Raw genomic sequence first — 7,518 nt, forward strand, 5'->3', positions numbered from 1 at the left:
CGATGAAGCTGTTATTGCCATCGGACTATAAGATCCATCCAGTATTCCACACCTCATTGCTGAAGCCCTTTGTTCCGTCGGATCAGGTCTTGCCCCCTCCTGCCCCGGTATTAGTGGATGGCGAGGAGGAGTTCGAAGTTCAGGCCATTCTTGATTCTAGGCGAAGGAGGGGTAGGTTGTATTACCTGGTAGATTGGAAGGGGTATGCCCCGGAGGATAGGACATGGGAACCAGCTGGGGGTGTACATGCGCCTCGTTTGGTGAGGTTATTCCATAGACAGCATCCCCGGAAGCCACGACCTGTGGGGAGGATCATTGGGGGGGGGGTACTGTTAGGATTCGGTCCCCAGTCCTCTTTTGCTGACCATGTCCTAACCGTCACATGACACACCAGTTGCATAAAAGGGAGTCTTACTATTATGTTGATGCTTGTTATTGCTAACCTGTGGGTTCCTGCATCCTGGCTCCTGTGTTTCCTGTTGGCTGTTGCTGTCTTTCACGGGCTCGTGAAGAGACATTGGAGATTTCCCCTTTTTTCCATTCCCTTTTTGCTTAGTTCCTTGCCCTGGTGCTCCGTTATAGTATCTACCCTTGTCTTACCTCCCCCTTCCTTAGTGTATGCCCCTTGTAGTTTAGGGAATAGATAGCGTCCTTCGTGTCTTGTTCCAAACTCCCTTTTGTTTATTGACCTTATTTTTGTATCGTCACCAACATTCAGGGGCTCCTGTTTGTTTGCTGCCGTTTTTTGCGTCTCTTTCCTGTTACGGAGACGCTGTGAGGTTAGCTGCTGTACGCGCGTAGTTGCGCGGTGCTTTTGGTTAGTGTGGAACCCGTCCGCCTCGTTTTGGGCGGAAGTGACGATTCCGTCCATTCCGCGAGAAAAACCCGGCTGGGTTTTTCCTTTGAGCACATCAGAGCGGAGGAGTCATCACGTCCCCTGGAGTTCCCTAGCCCCATTCCCGATTCCAAGAGAGACAGGGGTTTTTTGTACATGCCTAAGACTTTGGTGTGTTTTTTACCCTGCACTTTCATAATCGCCCAAACCAAGCACCCCTAAAATGATCAGTCCTGTTTTTATTTCGCCCAAGAGAGGTTATCTTGGGTTATTGTACCTCTGGACTGAAAACTCCCCGAAACAAAACCTGCATCCGCTTCTGGTAAGTGTATGTGTAGTTGTGGTTATTGGATATGGTCATATGGCTCAGAGGTAGGATTGGGGACTGAGAGATTACCATAAGGTGTACTTTTGTTTCCCTGTTTATGCAGGTGCAGAAGGAGGAGGCGGGTGTTCATCTTACGGCACATTACAAGGGTGGAAGGTTTGGGTGCCTTCTGATATTTTCCACCCCCTTTTCTGGGTCATCAGCTTACTCATATGTATCATCTAGTGAGTGGCTGGTGAGTCGGGGAAGTGGACTGGACTATTCCTCGTTCCTGCAGTGTGTGGGTTGGGCAGGAGTCTAACAAAATATGAAGTAATTTCAGTGGTGGATATTAGTCAGTTACTTGGAGTGAGAAGGATAGTGGAGGGTTAAAAGGGGAAGAAAGATTTGCACTCATATAGCACTTGTTACCCCTGATGGGTGTTGAATCGCTTTTCTGGTGAGTAGCACGCCACTCCGGAACCCATAAAGGATTACTGTTGAAAATTAGTATAGTAAAAAAAATATAAAGTAATTTGAGTAGTGGATATGTTATTCCGTTATTTGGGTAGTATTTTAGTATAGTTTAATATGGAATTTGAGAAGTGAACATGTAGTCTGGTATTTTCGATTGAAAAATATAGTGGAGGGATAAAAGAGTGAAAGATTTTTTCTATTTTTAATTTTTTTTTAGGTCTTAGCAATAGGAGGAGGCTTTTGGATGAGTAAAAATGAGTTTTGGAGGGGAGGACTCAGAGGAAAGAGTTTAGAAAGGTTTGTTTTAAGGGATCGGTATAGTGAAAGAGGTGTCAGGTGATACAAGGAGGGGTAGACTAGGAGAGAGTCTAGAAAGGGTTATTTTGGCAATAAGAGTAGTGGTATGGGGTTTAGGATAAATGAGAAAGTGGATGTAGAGGATATATTGATAGATGTATAGGATGAGATATAGGGTAGTGCAGTGGAAGGAGTAGTAGAAGAAGTTTGAGATGAGTCAGAAGGCTGGGCTAGAAGATATATTGAGCGAAGTATAGGCTGAGAAATAGGGTAGTGCATTGGAATTGCTAAATTAGAATAAAGTGATAAATATGTAGATCCATAATTACATTGAAAGTATATTTGTTCCAAGAGTTACAAGTGTGGTGGTGTGCAGTGTGTGTGTAGTGCGTTAGTGTTATTATGGTAGAAGGGAGAGGAGGGTGTTTGTTGGACAACTGATGGAATGTCTGTTAGGTGTAATTGCAGCAGGGAGAGTGTGTCTGAATGGGATGTAGTTATGTATGGTGTTGATCATATTCGTAGAACCATCTCATTATTTGACGTTATGTCCGGGACGGGGGTCCAGATGGCTATGATCCTCCTCGATGCCGAGAAGACATTTGATTGAGTTTCCAGGAAATTTTTATGGGGAATTTTTGAGCTAAAAGGGTTTGGGCAGGGAATTATTAACCCCTTGCATGCTGATGACGGAGCGGTTCCATCATCAGCTACGGGTGAGCTGTGCTGATGATGGAACCGTTCCGTCATGACTACGCCCGCGCAAGGCGGAGTCAGCATGGGCGGGGAATTCCCGCCGCACGCAAGGGGTTAAGGCAATTAAAGCAATGTATTGTGATCCAAGGGCCCAGATACATGTGATGGGGAAAGAGTCTGGCAATATCTTAATATCCCGGGGACCCAGGCAAGGGTTCCCCTGCTTGCCTATATTATTTCCTATGTACATTGATCCTCTAGTTGTGAAATTACTACAATCTCAGAAGATCAAATCCATTGTCACTAAGGGGTACAAGACTAAAGTCTTAGCTTTTGCTGACGACTTGGCAGTCTTAACACCTGATCCAAAAGAGGCCCTTAGGGAAATTATGCAGATAACCGAAACTTTTGGCCTCCTTTCAGGATATTCCCTAAATAGAGGAAAAACAATTGTTATCCGCACAGACAATATGGATTTTAATGATCCTAGGTGAGAAGAGTTGGCAGTCTACCTCGAGGTTCGAATTACAGAGAAGGTGGACGAAATAGTTAACTTCAATTTTGACCCTCTGGTTAAATCAATAGCCATGGAATTAAAGAGAGTAAATTGGCTACAGCTGTCAATATTTGGGAGGGGGAACCTTTTAAAAATGACTATGCTACCTAAGATTTTGCATTTGCTTAGGTCAATTCCGTTTGCCTTAGATGATCATCTACTGAAGATTCTTGACTCTATTTTCTCCAATTTCATTTGGCAATATGGGAAAGTGAGGAGGGCATTAAGATATTTAACACTACCACAGTCCAGAGGAGGCCTTACGATACCAAACATTACATTGTATTTTTGGGCTGCCCTAGTCCACCAGATTACCTTTTTGCTAGTAACGTGATGAGGAACGGATGGTGAGAATCCCCACAATATATGAACTTGCTACAGGGAGGGAGGCCTCTGGGTTGTTATTGAGACAATTGGGGCAAAGTTACTATAAAAAAAAGTCAATTTCAATGTAATATATAGTGCATGGAAGATACGGAAACAGGTTTCAAAGTTCATGGCGATACCGAAGGCTACTCAATACACCCCTGTGGCGTTCATCGCTATTTCCACCCCTTTCGTATGATGCTATGGGAGAGAATGGGAAAATCGTGGGGTGATTACAATTGGAGAGTTTTATGGGCAGAATAAATCACCCAATTTTTTAAACTCCAACACGATTTTGGAATACCTGCCAATCAGTATTTCAAATTTGTACAGATCAGGAGTATTCTTATGTTATACAGACCAGTTATGAAGATTGATAGCATTCCTTTGATGGATCTTATAGAATTAGAAATATATATAGTTTGTTATTAATAGAATTACCATACAATACAGAAAGAACTGAGACACCCTGGACAAGGAAATTGGATAATCCTGATGTGGATATTTATATGAGTTTATCTTTATCTGCTAAAATATTTTTATCTTCAAACCTAAAAGCACAATTGTAGAAAACTATATTTAATTTATATTTTATGCTTTCTAAATGTTTTATTTGGGGAAAAAGGGCTGACGATAAATGTCCCAGGTGTGGGACAGGTCCAGCAACATTGATACGTATGTTTTATGAGTGTGATAAATTGACTCTTTTAAAATTAGGGCTGCATGGTTTTTGGAAAGAATGATTTGGCTTTAGTTTTGAGTTCACCCCTACATTACTGATCCTAGGATATCATAACTCTCTGGGCCTTAATAAAGAACAGGAATATTGCCTATTTTTGGGCACAGCAATCTTTAGAATAATGTTAGCTGCCAGATGGAAAGATATAGAGCCCCCGACATTTCATATGTGGTCAGCCAGACTTCTTGGAGTATGGAAACAGGAGACGGCTTTGTATGCATGTAGAGGCAGGCAAGCCAGAATTTGGGAGCTAAAAATATGGACACTTATTTCTGAATGGAGCACAGGGGATTGGAATAGGGTGTCTTATATAATTTACTGATTGGCAAATTTGCACAAATATGTTGGCTGAGGTTGTAACTCATAAAATGCTGCTAAAAGTCTTATTTTATGTCTATGATTGTATCAACTATTTAATGAATTGGTTAGGCGATACTTTTGATAGTTGTATATTTTTATGGTATATATTTTGATAAACTCCTATTTATCCTTGTGTACTGTATTTAACTACTATATGTATCGAATATGTGATATCCCTTTATTTTTTTTCTATGAATTCTAATTAACTGCTTTTATGAATCGATTTACCAATGTGTATTGTTGCAAATGGTCTTCTCTGAGTATGAATAAAAAAAAAAAGAAGCTGAAACATAAAAATGGAAATCCCTCTGCCGTAAACAGCAGAGGGATTTCCTGGTAATGTGCAGACGATAGGACAGTTCAGTCTTCAGCACATGGGTACCACGGCTGTGAGGGTGAAACAATTCTGTTTTCAGCATGGAATCGGTTAAAAAGTGCAGGTATTGTAGATTTAAAGAATCTCCTCACAGGTGTGTGTCTAACCATCCTAATTAAGTTATTTCAATGAATTTTTAATGAAGTTAAATGCATCCTCGTTTAATAGAATATGTACTTACTCAGAAGAAATTCGACTTTCATAAATGTGTTCTATAATGTATGATTAATATTTAATGTCTTGAAAAAAAAGAAGGGTCGGCTTAAAACATGAACATATGACTAGGTCTTCTAGTGGGGCGGGTCCATAAAAATAAACTTTAAAACTGGTCTCGGTATTAAAGTCCTAAACATTACTGGCAAAACACGAATCTATTTCCCAACAATGACTGTAACAAGTCTGTAAGCGCTCGCCAGGCAGCCGTGAAATAAACTCCCCGTCAGTTCCATGTCTGTGCAATGGTCCATAAACTCCGCCCCCACTGAATTTTGTCCATTGAAACAGTCCTCGTGAACTAACTCGGTACATCTACATACGGGTTAATTAGAGTCTGCGTAACGCATTTGAACTGTTTGCACAAAATTTCAAATTTCCTAGCTGCAGTGAAAGAAAGTTCTGATTTGATTTTACAGTGGCTAGCATTATGCATGCTGTTTTTCACTTTAATCAATAGCAGCTGTTTCCAAGTTTACTCTTCTGATATGAGTACCCGTACACTTTTTTCTTTGTCAGACAGCCCACACTAACCTCTTTCCCAATGGCCGGCCACAGTTTAGCCTAAACGGTGACGCCGGCCAATGGGATAGAGGGGCGGGGCTTAAAGCCCGCTAGTCAAACATCCTCAAGATCATAGGATCTCGCCAGCGAGACTGCGCATGCACAGCCATCGCAGGCAAAACCTAAACACATGTAGGACTAATACAAAAATTAACAAGCATTGGCAAAGCCAATAGTTCTCGTCTTTGAGGCTACTGCCCCTGGCATTTCCTTTTGTTCCTGTGGATTGGCATTATTTGGTGTGGAGTGAAATTATGTGGTGTGGGGTGAAATCGTGTGGCATGTAATTGTTGCGTTAAGTGGAATTTTGTGGAGTGGAATTATTTGTATGGTATAGAGTGAAATGATGTGGACTGTATGTATGCAGCATGGAGTGCAATGATATGGAGTGGTATTTTGGAGAGGCATAGATTTGAATTATGTTTTGTGGGTTTGAATTATTTTGTAGGGTGGAATTATTTTGTATTGGGTGGGGTGGAATTATGTGGTATGTGGTGTGGAATTGTGTTGTATAGATTTGTGTTGTGTCAAGTGGACTTATGTAGAGTTGAATTGTGTGGTGTGGAACTGTGTGGTGTTGAGTGGAATTATTTTGAGTGGGATTATGTGGCATGGAGCAGAGTTAAATTTTGTGGAGTGCAAATATGTGGTGTGCAGTGGAACTACGTGGGTTGGAATGATGTGGTATTGACTTGTGTGGAGTTGAGTTCTGTGGTATGAAGGGGAGTGGAATAATATGTTAAGGAGTAGATGTATGTGGTGTGGAGTTGAAATGGATGTAGTGTAAATATGTGAAATGGTGTGAAGTGTAATTATGTGGAGTGTAATTATGTAGCATGGTGTGGGTGTAGGTGGAGTGGCATTGTGTGGTATGTAGTGCCATGTAATTATGTAAAAAGAACAGCTGATGTACAGAATGCTGAATAATATCAAACATTCACCCCCTGTACAGAGATATGGGCCTAAATCCATGTTTTTTTGTTGCTCCCCATGCCACTCCCATTTAAGCCCAGCCATTTGCAAATCAGTCTTGACCCTGCCCCCCATGGAAACTATGCAGTCCATACTGCCAGGACAGATTTTCATATTATCTGACATCATATTGAATTAAATTGTGTGGATTGCAATTATGTGGTGTGGAGTGGGACTATGTGAGTTTGAGTGGAATTGTATTTCGTGGAACTGTGTTATGTGGAATTGTGTGGCGTTCGTTGAGTGTAGTTATGTGTAGTGGAATTATGTGGCCTGGTGTGCAGGAATTATGTGGATATTAATTATGTGGTATTGAGTGTATTTGGATTACGTCGAGTGGTACTGGGTGTCATGGAGGGGATTTATGTGGAGTAGAATTATTTGGCAAGATATGGAATTCTGTGGTGTGGATTCGATGTATGGGGTGTGTAGTGCAACTATATGTTGTGGAGTAGAAATGTTTTTGGTGTGCAATTATGTGGTGTGTAGTGGAATTATGTTGCATTGTGTGATGTGTATTTATGTGGAGTGTTGGTAAGTGGCATGGATTGGATTTATGTGAAGTCTAATTATGTGGTACGGACTGGAGTGAAATTATGTGGAGGCGAGTCATGTGGAGTGCAATTATTTTGCATGGTGTGAAATTGTGTGAAATTATGTGACATGGTTTGGAGTTGAATTATGTGACATGGTGCATAGTTGAATTTTGTGGATTGTAATTATGTGTTTTGGAGCTGAGTGGATATTTGTGGAGTGCAAA

Source organism: Lissotriton vulgaris, chromosome 5 (genome assembly GCF_964263255.1).
Source record: "Lissotriton vulgaris chromosome 5, aLisVul1.2, whole genome shotgun sequence".
In the NCBI taxonomy this organism is placed as follows: Eukaryota; Metazoa; Chordata; class Amphibia; order Caudata; family Salamandridae; genus Lissotriton; species Lissotriton vulgaris.